General features: G+C 50.7%; 1 pseudogene; it reads right to left on the bottom strand.

Annotated features, from left to right (window-relative positions):
• Positions 1-2,901: 2,901 nt before the first annotated feature.
• LOC132581076 (uncharacterized) lies at positions 2,902-6,110 on the bottom strand (annotated as a pseudogene).
• Positions 6,111-13,473: the final 7,363 nt, after the last annotated feature.

The following is a 13,473-nucleotide window of genomic DNA, read 5'->3' as shown; positions in this document are numbered from 1 at the left end:
GCCGGACTGTTGTGGTGGCTGCCGTTACTGTACAAGGCCGCGGGCCGTCAGTTCTCCGTCTTCTGCATCTCTCTCCCTTCCCCACACCACACACCCCAGCCTGGGAACTCACCTCACCTCGGTATCACCTCACACTCTGTCTCTGCCGCCTCAGCCCAGTGCCGGAAGTGTGCATTGCTAACGCGAGTTTAGGTTGAACGTCACTTCCGGTCTGATTTTGCCACAACCCGGCGGGCCGCATAAACGTCCTCAGCAGGCCGCATCTGGCCCGCGGGCCGTAGTTTGAGGACCCCTGCCCTATGATATAGTTGGGGGACAATGACATGTTCCATTTATTCTGGCCCTTGGGAGTCTGGATCACTCAAGGGACACTTAATGTCTTGATTGCTAAAATACTTGTTCTTAACTTCCAACCACGACTCCAGTGATTCCAACTTGGGGCTACAGTATTTGCAGAAATATCCTTTATTCTCCCAGAACTCATGGCTTTTGTTTAACTTAGGCCAGAGCTCGGTAGAATCAGGGGTCAACAGAGAAGTCGGGCCAAATTTGTATCGTCTGGTCCACTGGCTAACCCCAGTGTCTACCCAAAACAACTCTTACGGGTGTTCTGAATCGCTCCTACCCAGGTTGTTTCGCCTGGGTCACAACAAACACTGACAATCTTAAAGCCGAGGTGGACCCATGAATACCACGTCCAGTCTTCAAACACACCTCGCTTTTTTTCAATCTTATAGTAATACAGATCTTCGTGAGGGCAAATATTATACTGACCAATCAACTGGAACCAACTGTTTCCCCTATGCCTTAACAGAAACCCTCCTGTTATCAGTTCCCAATTATCAGTCGGGGTTAGCGGAGTTGGATTTTGTAAAATCCAAGTCCAATATCTGTCCATACAGAAAAAGAATAAAGAACCACAAAATATCAGTTAGGGCTAATTGCACTTCTTCAGCTTGCCCAGCCATTTGCTCCTTTGATGGCGTCTTCTCCCAAGCGTTAAGCACGTTAGCTAACATGACGGCAGCTAGGGGTCATCTCAGTTGCTGTGAACCCCACCGTGCCAGTAGGTGAAGGTCCAGAGGTCAGTTGCCGGGTGAGTCTCAGTTTTATCCCAGTTCCGGGAACCTGCTGCACCTGCCAGTTGGATGAGGCTCGTTTAAGGTGCGACCAATGGATCTACCTGGCTAGCCCTTGGACTGCAGTTGGGGTAGAAAACAAGACAGTGAACGGGCCCCGCCATTTTGGCTGGAGCGGTAGCGCCCTCCAACTCTTTACCCCTGCAGTATCCCCAGGCTGGAATGGATGGACAGGATTGTGGGTCTGAAGGGGGAGAGTTTCCAGCACATATTTAGAAACATCATTCATGGCTCTTCCTAACGACTGAATCTCCTGGAACCACACAAGGTTCCCGATTTGCGCTGAGTCCCCTTTTATCCCTTTTGCAATCAGAGGGGTTCTGCCAAAAACTATCTCATAAGGGCTAAGCTTCAGTCCCTTTTGGGGCAAGCATCTCAGTCTGAACAGGGCGATTGGCAGGGCATCTGGCCACTTCAAGCTAGTTTCTTGGCACAGCTTGGCCACCTGGGTTTTGACTGATCTATTGGCCCGTTCACATTTACCCGACAATTGTGGCCAGTAGCTGGCATGTAAACGCCAATCAATGTGCAGCGTTTTGGACACTGCTTGCACTACCTTATGGACAAACGAGGGCCCATTATCTGAGGAAATGGCCATTGGGAGGCAGAATGTCCCTCAACAGGTGCTTAACTACCTTGGCTGCCTTTTCGGTTCTAGTAGGAAAGGCCTCTACCCAATTGGAATAGGTGCAAATAAATACAAGTAAATATTTCCAAGGGCCTGATTGGGGCATCTCAGTGAAATCTGTGATAATGGATTCAAAAGGGGTGGTGCCTACATGCTGTATTCCTGGGGGTTGGCTTGGGCCTTGCCTAGGGTTGTTTCGAGCACAGGGCACACACCTAGTGGCTGCCTTAGCACACACACTATGGAGTTTGGGAATATATAGCTGCCTATCTAACAATTCAGCCATGGCAGTCTTTCCAAAATGAGTTCCCTCATGAGTCTGCTACACTAGGGGCCAAGCGATTGCCTCGGCGACTAACTATCGCTCATCAGGTAACTGGATCCATCCCTGAACACAAGTTGAGGAGGCTGCTTGAGTCTCTGCCCATCTTTCTTCTTCTTTGGTGTATCAGGGGGCCCATTCAGACAACTGAACTTGGAAAACTGGGCAGACTGAATCGTCTGCTTTCAAGTCTTGTCCTTGCACAGCAGCTTGTTTCACAGCCTCATCTGCTTTCCGGTTTCCTTTGTTCACAGGGCTGAGGGGTTTCTGGTGAGCTTTGCAATGCACGACAGAGACTTTTCTTGGTGCCCAGACGGCTTCAAGAAGCTTCGAATTCTCTGGTCCATATCTAATGGTTTTCCCCGCAGAATTGATCAATCCTTTTTCTTTATATAGCGCCCCATGAGCATGGAGAGTCAAAAATGCATATTTAGAATCAGTGTAGATGTTAGCTCTTACGCCTTCTGCTAATTCCAGGGCTCTTGTCAGGGCAGTCAATTCAGCCTTCTGAGCTGAGGTGCCAGGTGGCAAGGGCCTGGCTTCTACAATGTTTTGCAACGTGACCACAGCATATCCAGCATATTGGATCCCATCTTGAATGTAGCTGCTCCCATCTGTATAGTATTCTACTTCTGGATCGGACAGAGGGACATCCATCAAGTCTGGGCGGCTGGAATATACTTCATCCATGGTGTGGATACAGTCATGATCAATTAGCTGGTCACTGATGGGAAGCAGGGACGTGGGATTAAGAGTGCCAATGATGGCTAACCAAATTCCGGGGTTTTCGCGCATCATAGCATGATACTTAGTCATGCGGCTGTTTGTGAACCGTTTCCTTTGTAGTCCATAAGTGTTAGGACTGCATGGGGCACCTTCACTTAGAGCTCCTGGCCCAAGGTAAGCTTGTCAGCTTCCTTAATGAGCTCCACTGTAGCCGCGACGGCTCTGAAACAGCCAGGCCAGCCTTTGACCACCGAGTCCAGTTGCTTGGAGAGGTAGGTGACTGGGCACTGCCATGATCCCAATACTTGCATCAGGACTCGAATTGCAACTCTACTCCGTTCATGCACAAAGAGAGTGAATGGCTTTTCCACGTCTGGGAGTCCTAGGGCCGGGGCCTCAAGCAGCAATCGTTTGAGCTCTTGAAAGGCATTCTTCTGCTCAGCTGCCCACTCAAATGGTTCATGCTCTCCCCCCTTTGTAGCTTCGTAAAGGGGCTTAGAGATTAGGGCGAAGTTGTGGATCCAGACACGGCAGAACCCTGCGGCGCCTAGGAACTCTCTGACACGCTGTCTAGAAGTGGGCTCGGATAGTGCACACACAGCTTCTTTTCTTTCTTCACTTAAAGCTTGAGTTCCTTGAGAGACATGGAACCCTAAGTACTTTACTTGGGGCTGGCATAGCTGGGCCTTCTTTCTAGACACCTTGTATCCAGCCCTCCACAGTAAGTCCAGGAGCTCCAAGGTCTCTTGGTAGCAGCGCCCTTGTCCTTCTGCTGTTATCAATAAGTAATCAGCATATTGAATAAGGACACATTTTTCAGGTTCTTCATTGAAGTCCTGAAAATCTCGCACCAGCGCACCGGAAAAGAGGATGGGACTATTTTTAAACCCTTCGGGTAGCCCTCTCCAGGTGTACTGGATCTTCCTCCCTGTTTCCTTTTCTTGCCATTGGAATGCAAAGATTGGCTGACTCACTGGAGCAATGCGCAGACAAAAGAAAGCAGCTTTAAGATCCAAAACAGAGAAATGGTCGGCCTATTGAGGCACTAGTCCTAGCAACACATAGGGATTAGGCACCAGAGGGTGCAAGGTCACAGTCCTTTTGTTCACTGCCCGCAAATCTGGGCAAGGCCTGAATTCACCAGTACCCGGCTTCTGAACCGAAAGCAAGGGAGTGTTCCAGGGACTTTGACACTCTTTGAGGATGCCATACTTCAGTAACCTGTCCAAGCGCTTCTGAATTCCCTCTATAGGTTTCCAGGGGATGGGCTACCGTCGCAGACGGATTGGCTGGGCTCCCGGCAAGACTTCTATCACAATTGGAGCATGATTTCTAGCCAGGCCTGGCGGGTTGTCTTCAGCCCACACTCAAGGGATCACTGAAGTCCATTGATCGGAGGCTATGGCCTTCACAGGGCACTCTTGGAAAATCTCTTCTTCCAAGGGGCAGGTTAACACATATACCCCCCCCCCCCCCGACTGGGTTCTAAATTCCAAGCTAGCCTGGCCATCCTCCTGGAAGAAAATCTGCTCTCAGCTTAGATAGGATATCTCATCAAGCAGTGAAAGAGGGCACTCAGGAACATACAGGAATTTGTGCTGGATGAGGTGGGTCCCCGAATCACATATTCAATCTTGCAAAAAGGACTTCAGACCTGACTGGCCAGTGGCTCCAGCTATGGGGATGGCTTGGGGCAATTTGAGTATTTACAACCGAGTATTCGGCTCTGGTATCAATCACGAAGGATAAATTCTGGCCCCCCAACTTGGCTTCGACCATAGGCTCCCGGGGGCCGAGCTTCAGGGAATCTGGTCTGGCCTAATCTTCCCAAGCATCCTGAGCCCCCATGGCAGCCATCCCAATAAAGTCCGCATCTTCCATTGATGCCCCCTGGCTAAACCTGGGATTTGTGTTTTGACCTCTGGCTGGCAGGAACCCCCATGGCCACGCTGTCTTCCCCGGCTTCAGGAGTCCAGGGGTCCACTCGGGGGTCTCTTATTGGGGCATGAATCCATCCAATGGCCAATCCCGTGACCCCACGCGCACTTGTTCCGTGCCGGGAGGGCTTCATTGCTCCTGGGGCCGAGCGGCACCTTTCTTGGTTCTGCCTTCCCTCTTTAGGACCCTTTGTGCTGCCTTGCTCTCCAATAGCAGCCGCGAGCAGGGCTGCCTTCATCTTAACCTTTTTCTCTTCTGCCCTCTTGGCCTCTTGGTCACGGTTTACAAACACTCTCTGGGCTATCTCTAATAGCTGGGTGATATTCATGCCTGCAAAGCCCTCTTGCTTCTGCAATTTGCATTTTATATCAGTGGCCGACTGACTGACAAACGCACAATTCACCATTCGCTGATTGTCTGTGTGCTCTGGGTCAAAGGGCGAATAGAGCCTATAAGCCTCATACAGATGTTCTAGAAAGGCTTCGTCTGGCTTTTGGAGGACTTTGGCTATCCGGCTCATGTTAGTTGCCTTTTTGGCCACTTCCTGCATCCCAGCTAGCAAGTAGCCCCTATAGGCCTTCAGCAATCTCATGTGATCTGTATTATTTGCATCCCAATTTGGATCTGTTTCTGGAAAGCTTTCCGCCAACCACTCTGCTCGGTTTGCTGCATCAGCAGGCATGCCTGCCTAAGCCTTCTTTTTAGCTGCCCTAAATATATGCTGGTGTTCCTCTGTTGTAAAAAGGGTCAGGAAAAGCTGTTGGCAATCCAGATAGGTAGGGCTGTGGGTCCCCATTATACTAGTGAGCAAATTAGTAAGAGCTTCTGGCTTTTCAGTGTGAGTGGCAGTATGGGTCTTCCAATTTAGCAGATCAGCCGATGAAAAGGGGGTGTAGATATATCGGCTCTGGCCCCCCTGAATCGCTCCATTCTGACCCAAAAACTGAGGGATCTGGACTTGATGCAAGGGCATCTCATGGGCACAAGGGGAGATCGCATGCAGACGGGAGGTCGCCCCCTCCTTCCCGGAGGGAGTATTAGGGGTGTGCAGAGCCTGAAATTCATCGGAGGAGTAGGTCAACACGCCAGAAAGGGCAGGCGAGGTTGGAAACCACGGGAACAGCTTTGTTGGGGCTTCATCTAGGTCTTCTGCCTGAGTTTCTATTCGGACACCATGCCCGGGGCTATGGCAGGACAGGGGAACCCTCACATGTGGAGTGGAATAGGAACGAGGCCTCTGACGACCATCTGGGCTCAGAAACCTTTCGTTCACAGAGCCTACTGTAGTAGGGCTCAAAGGAATCCCCAACTCTGATGGAGGAGGAAGGGCCAAGGTGGCTACTTGGGACCTTGTCATCATAGAATGTCTGACACCCGGCGGCCGGGCGCCAGGGACCAGCTGCACATCGGGCTGCTTGCTATAGGGGCCTGGGGCACCTCATCGACTCTGGGTAGAGGAGGGGGTGCAGCAGGGACATAGGGAGGAGGCCAGTCAAACTCGGCCGGGTCTACCCCTGGAGATAAGATAGGGTAGGCAGGCTTGGGCTTGGAATTTGATTTTGGCCCTTGAGCCACAGTCCGCAGTTCAGAGCGAGATGCTTCTCCAATTACAGAGGGACTCTTTTTGAGAGATGCCTTCTGCGGCATTGCTCTCGGCTTTAAGAGCAAAACAGTTTTTGTCACTTTATTGCATTGCCTAAGCGAAGGAGGCGGGTCTAAATGCAAGCTATACCAAGAGTCAATGTAGGGAAACTGATCTGGGTGGTCTCCCGATGGGGTGGTAACTACCACAAAGACTCTGCATGCTATTTCAGCGGAGAAGGTGCCTGCAGCGGGCCAGCCTACGCCGAAGGTAGGCCACTCCCTCTCACAGAACAATTTCATCCTGGCAGGGGTCTGTTCACCTTGCCCATAATCATCTGTGAATGCCCCATCAAAATGGGCTAGCATGCAATCCAAAGGTGTGTCTCTCGACTGAGAGCCTCCCATGTTTAAACAGAGTGAGAGTGACTCGGGGCTATGGCCGGCTCTTACATATGAACATATGAAGCTGCCTTATACTGAGTCAGACCCTTGTTCCATCAAAGTCAGTATTGTCTACTCAGACTGGCAGCGGCTCTCAAGCTGAGATTTTTCACACCAATTTGCCTGGACCCTTTTTTGGAGATTCCAGGGATTGAACCTAGGACCTTCTGCTTACCAAGCAGATGCTCTACCACTGAGCTACTGTCCCTCCCTTCTTCAGCAACAGATTCTGCGGCTGCATCTAAATAAACCTCCCTCACCGCTTGTATGTCCACAGGGTCCCAAGGGTGCAACCCAAGGCTGAGAGTTTTGTCCCACCAAAAAAAAGTCTGACTCCACAGGGCCTGATGAATTTAAATCCAGCAGGCTTGTACAGCCAAAACACCAGTAGCAGTGTAAAGAATGGAAAACTTCCAAGTATGGCTCAGCCTGAACAATCTGATCTTCCCAACCTTCTGTGCACTCTGTGATTTCTTGTCCAGCGTTCCGGTGGGTCACTTCCCACGCATGGATATGGTCCCTCACCTTTTGCCTGAGGAAATACCAACGAGCCCAAAAGGGACCCCCAGACGCCGCAGGAAGCCTTGCTTCGACGTTTTAACACCCAAGCAGTCGTGGTGTGGTCTGTTCCTTTCCACAATTGTATTTTATAGTTGGGACACAAAGCCACTTCCCCGCAGCAGGCCAATTTTTCTTGGGTGTCAACCCAGGGGCTAACCAAGTTAGTAAACCTTTCTGGTGGGCTCCAGAAAACCAATCGTCTTTGTGGAAGTCGAGGGGGCCGCTCATATAGCACTATAGGGCCAACAAGCCTTTCAACCCGCCTGGGGTCCCAGACAGACAAGACAGCTAGGACACAAGTAAGAGGGAGGGTGACACAACAGGAGCCTCAAACAACCGCTTCCCTGTGTTTGCCGCCCACTGCAGTCGCCTGAGTGGGAACTGGGCTACAAACAGGTACAAAAATCGCTTTGTAATGGCTGCTGCTTTCAGCAAATGTCACGTCATCCACGCTCCATGCACACTCTCACATTCCACAGATTCCTTCCCAGCTCTTCTACTAGGAAGGCACCGGTCCAAGGCTGCTGTCAGGGGAAACACTTCCCTCTCGTTCAGCAGGCTTTTAAAGGGTGCTGCCACGGGGTGATCAGTCTCGTCTTCCCTCTGAGACGGGCAGTAGCTAAGCGGTCTCCAACAGAGGGGTCCTATTCCCAAGGCGACAGATTCATACTTACCCTCCGGAGGCCTTCTAACCACTGCTGGTTCATGTTGCCTCTTCAGGTCCGATTAGGCTCGCAGCTCAGCCCGGCTGAGAACAGGGTAGACAGAGGATGGTCAGCCAAATGAGACCGGGAGCTCCTACAGATACTCTGGTCTCTCCCAGCCACCAGCTATGGCTGGCCGGGGCTAATCAGTGGGGGGATAAGTCCCCCCTTTAGACCGGTCACATGTGCCAGAAAAGAAGTAGCAGGAAAAACCCCGCAGTAGGCAATTGATGGTTGGTTCAGTGACAGATGAGGCCTGAGGCAGGATCAGGAAAACAGCTTTTTCTTGATTGAAATAACATGTGCATGGATCAGGCCCATGTGGCTCATGCCAGAAGGTATAGGTCTGACCCCGATTACAAAAAGAACACAAGGTTTTATATTGCTTAAAGTTATACATCAGCAGAATCAAGCAAACTGGAAACACGTCAAGACACAGGCGGGACACAATTGGGCTTTTTCGGTACTTTCCATACATGGCATTACATGGCAGCATTATTTGCAGTCATAAGACAAGCTAAACCGCAGCTTTCCGGTTCAGTAAACAACATCTTTGGGATTCTCCAGGAATCGTCTCCCAGGGTGCAATACATATATTCATGTTTCAGCAAGCTGCCTTTCATAACATCAGTTTGCTAGCTACCTAACCACAGTCTCATTTCCTGGGGTCCTTTGGAACTTTCCAAGCAATGAAGCAAGGCCAGCTTTTCGCAACACAACAGACATATTTCACATCACTTGAAGTGCCTTTTACACTGCCCTTCAAGCAAGCTTATTTGCTTCTCTTTGGCCCAACCAGTTAGATCTCGCCCTTTTACTTATCAATTACCTATCAATAGCCAATTTTATTTTGATTCTTAATTAACACCTGCCACAAAGACAAGCCAACAGGAAGAAAGTAGATTCCTTGGAAATGTGCTGGAGGAGAGGTTTATGGATACCGTGGACAGCCAAAAAGACAATAAGTGGGTTCTAGACCAAATCAAACCTGAACTCTCTCTAGAAGAGAAAATAAACTGCGGCTACCGTACTTTGGTCACATTATCAGAAGACAAGAGTCATCGGGAAAGACAAGAATGCTAGGAAAAGTTGATGATAGCAAGAAAAGAGGAAGACACAGCTTGATGGATTGATTCAATAAAGGAAGCCACAGCCCTCAGTTTGCAAGACCAGATCGAGGCTGTTAACAACAGGACATTTTGAAGGCCATTAATTCATAGGTTCACCATAAATCACAAGCAACTTGATGGCACTTAACACCCACACATAACACATCTCAAATAGTTCCTAGTTTCCTATATTCCAAACAAAACTATAAACTGTCAGTATGCAGTTGTGCTTTCTATTAAGCAATGAAATTGGGCTCATTTGTACATCTCTACTGAAAATGTGGGGGACTGTGCTGTTGATGTTGGGGGTGGGGTGGGGGGATGAAAGTCTGGGTCTTTCTAAAGTTCTATGCAATGCTATTTGTTTTTGTTTGGCTTACAGTTCTACAATTTCTCACAGAAGTCCCAGAATGTAGATATGAGGCTTGGGGTGGACTTCTCCAGCAGACCTTTATATTCTGCTTGCTTCAGTTAGTTGCATCCCTCTCCTTTGGGGAGGGACTGTGGCTCAGTGGTAGAGCATCTGCTTGGGAAGCAGAAGGTCTCAGGTTCAATCCCCGGCATCTCCAAAAAAGGGTCCAGGCAAATAGGTGTGAAAAACCTCAGCTTGAGACCCTGGAGAGCCGCTGCCAGTCTGAGAAGACAATACTGACTTTGATGGACCCAGGGTCTGATTCAGTAGAAGGCAGCTTCATATGTTCATATATGTTCTTTCAAAAAGGGGGGGATAAAAGCTCTGTTTTCTCTTCCAGGTCTCTACAAACAATAAAAGCAGGCCACCTCACACCACCATCACCACCACCCCTACTAAAACAATCATTGTCTGGCTATGTATCAGCCTGGCAAATAATGGTTGTACTGTAAGAGTGTTGTGTTCTCTCTCTCTCTCTCTCCCTCCCTCCCTCCCTCCCTCTCTCTCTCTCTCTCTCTCTCTCTCTCTCGCTCTCTGATGCAGGAGAGGGAGCTCTTGGACTTAATTGTCGCTGTTTTACAGGAGAGCACAACAGCCCCAGGAGACAAGTTTGGCATGAACTTTTTTAAATTTCCCTTTCCTGCCTTATGTCTTGCGCACAGGCTGTGGGACAAGTCAAATAATGTTCCTCTCCTGTGAAAGTGCTTTTACCTTCGGGTGAAAATACATTTTAGTCCTAGGCAACAATTAGCATCCTTCCTTATAAACCCAGCGGGGTTTAATTACTGTTTAGTACTCTTTGTGCTTTATTCCATGTCTATTTAAGGGTCATTCTTCCCACCTTGCCATTGTAGGACACTGGACTGTTTCCTACCGCTACACTCTGCAAAGTCTGAAACCGCCCTCTGCCCTAAGGGGCCTTCCACCAGCTTCCTCTGGTCACAAAGCTCTTTAAGATGGAGGAAAGCTTCAAACTCTGCTGAATGCAGAGGGGCTGGGTTAAAGGATAGGAAAGGGGGCATCATTTATACAGTGCTCTGAATTGACAAAGCGATCTTGATCTTGTTCATTCTCACAGCAACTCCATGAATCAGATATTTCATATTCCAGTTGTGTGTATGAGAGGGGTTGTTCCAAGGTCACCCATTTGTTCCAAGCAAGCAACTGAGATGCATGTACAAAAGTGGGCTTCTTCTGCATGCAAGTTCCACAGTGGATAAGGCACTGCATGCACTGATCAGAAGCACAACCATGTTGTGATGTGTATCGGTGAACTCCCCTGGTTCTGAATCCAAATTCGTCCACGAACAGTACCATTTTGATTATGTGAAGTGAAAGTTCACTTGATGGTGAAAGAAAAGTAAATGGGTCTAGGAATGCAATGATGAGAATAGGTAGGGCTGATACATACTTGTTGATTAATTGATCTGATAGGCTGAGGTAGAGTCTCTACAAGCATACTGGTATTGAGTGATTCAGAGGGCTGGTGTGCTGGTGGCGTTAGAGAGTGATGGACTAGGACCTGGGATGACCAGGTTCGAATCCTTTGCTCAAGCATGGAGGCCTGCCAGGCGATCTTGGGCCCGTCACAAGCTCCCAGCCTACCTAGTCTAGCCTCACAAGGTTGTTGTGAGGATTAAGCAGAGGAGGGAGGAATGATGGGGAAAGCCATTTTGGGCCCCTGACCAGGGAGAAAAGTGGGATTTTGTTTTAAAAACATAAAAATGAAGCACCAGATATTTATGTTGCAAGCAAATTAACAAAGAAGGCCAAGGGAAGGCTTACATGAAGACCGAGGGCTGGACTGAAGAATGCATTATGTAGCCAATTTAAAACATCCATTTGGCAAAACCCTACAACATCCCCTGTAGCTTCAGCTAGGCAAATTAGCTGATCGCATTTTGACTGCTCTGCAGCCGACAGACAAATCGCCCAATAAAATGCCTGTCTGCAGCCCTTATGCGCAAACAAGGATTACTGTGGAAGCCAGGATTGGATTAACTCCCTGGAAGCAGCGGGGGAAGTGCTCGGACAGAGCCATCTTCGCTCAAGCCTGATTAGAGAACTTGCTTACTGCACATCCCTGTCTCCACCCCCTCCTCACGGGTCTGGGTAGGAGAGAGGGCATTTCATTACCCAGTTTTATACACTCTTGTAGAAGATACTGGATTTATATCCCACCCTCCACTCCGAAGAGTCTCAGAGCGGCTCACAATCTCTTCCATCTCCCTCCCCCACAACAGACGCCCTGTGAGGTGGGTGGGACTGGAGAGGGCTCTCCCAGCAGCTGCCCTTTCAAGGACAGAATCTCAGAGCGGCCTACAATCTCCTTTACCTTCCTCCCCCACAACAGACACCCTGTGAGGTGGGTGGGGCTGAGAGGGCTCTCACAGCAGCTGCCCTTTCAAGGACAACCTCTGCCAGAGCTACGGCTGACCCAAGGCCATGCCAGCAGGTGCAAGTGGAGGAGTGGGGAATCGAACCCGGTTCTCCCCCCCACAACAGACACCCTGTGAGGTGGGTGGGGCTGATAGGGCTCTCACAGCAGCTGCCCTTTCAAGGACAACCTCAGCCAGAGCTACGGCTGACCCAAGGCCATGCCAGCAGGTGCAAGTGGAGGAGTGGGGAATCAAACCCGGTTCTCCCCCCACAACAGACACCCTGTGAGGTGGGTGGGGCTGGAGAGGGCTCTCACAGCAGCTGCCCTTTCAAGGACAACCTCTGCCAGAGCTACGGCTGACCCAAGGCCATGCCAGCAGGTGCAAGTGGAGGAGTGGGGAATCGAACCCGGTTCTCCCCCCACAACAGACACCCTGTGAGGTGGGTGGGGCTGGAGAGGGCTCTCACAGCAGCTGCCCTTTCAAGGACAACCTCTGCCAGAGCTACGGCTGACCCAAGGCCATGCCAGCAGGTGCAAGTGGAGGAGTGGGGAATCAAACCCGGCTCTCCCCCCACAACAGACACCCTGTGAGGTGGGTGGGGCTGAGAGGACTCTCACAGCAACTGCCCTTTCAAGGACAGAGGCTCAGAGCGGCCTACAATCTCCTTTCCCTTCCTCCCCCACAACAGACACCTTGGGAGGTGGGTGGGGCTGAGAGGGCTCTCACAGCAGCTGCCCTTTCAAGGACAGAGGCTCAGAGCGGCCTACAATCCCCTATGTCTTCTCCCCCCACAACAGACACCCTGTGAGGTGGGTGGGGCTGAGAGGGCTCTCACAGCAGCTGCCCTTTCAAGGACAGAGACTCAGAGCGGCCTACAATCTCCTATGTCTTCTCCCCCCACAACAGACACCCTGTGAGGTGGGTGGGGCTGAGAGGGCTCTCACAGCAGCTGCCCTTTCAAGGACAGAGACTCAGAGCGGCCTACAATCCCCTATGTCTTCTCCCCCCACAACAGACACCCTGTGAGGTGGGTGGGGCTGAGAGGGCTCTCACAGCAGCTGCCCTTTCAAGGACAGAGACTCAGAGCGGCCTACAATCCCCTATGTCTTCTCCCCCCACAACAGACACCCTGTGAGGTGGGTGGGGCTGAGAGGGCTCTCACAGCAGCTGCCCTTTCAAGGACAGAGACTCAGAGCGGCCTACAATCCCCTATGTCTTCTCCCCCCACAACAGACACCCTGTGAGGTGGGTGGGGCTGAGAGGGCTCTCACAGCAGCTGCCCTTTCAAGGACAGAGACTCAGAGCAGCTTACAATCTCCTATGTCTTCTCCTCCCACAACAGACACCCTGTGAGGTGGGTGGGGCTGGAGAGGGCTCTCACAGCAGCTGCCCTTTCAAGGACAGAGACTCAGAGCAGCTTACAATGTCCTATGTCTTCTCCCCCCACAGCAGACGCCCTGTGAGGTGGGTGGGGCTGAGAGGGCTCTCACAGCAGCTGCCCTTTCAAGGACAACCTCTGCCAGAGCTA

This window comes from Heteronotia binoei, chromosome 13, assembly GCF_032191835.1.
Source record: "Heteronotia binoei isolate CCM8104 ecotype False Entrance Well chromosome 13, APGP_CSIRO_Hbin_v1, whole genome shotgun sequence".
Lineage (NCBI taxonomy): Eukaryota > Metazoa > Chordata > Lepidosauria > Squamata > Gekkonidae > Heteronotia > Heteronotia binoei.
Note: the sequence above shows the minus strand (reverse complement) of the source record. Positions and strands in the feature narration are given on the sequence as shown.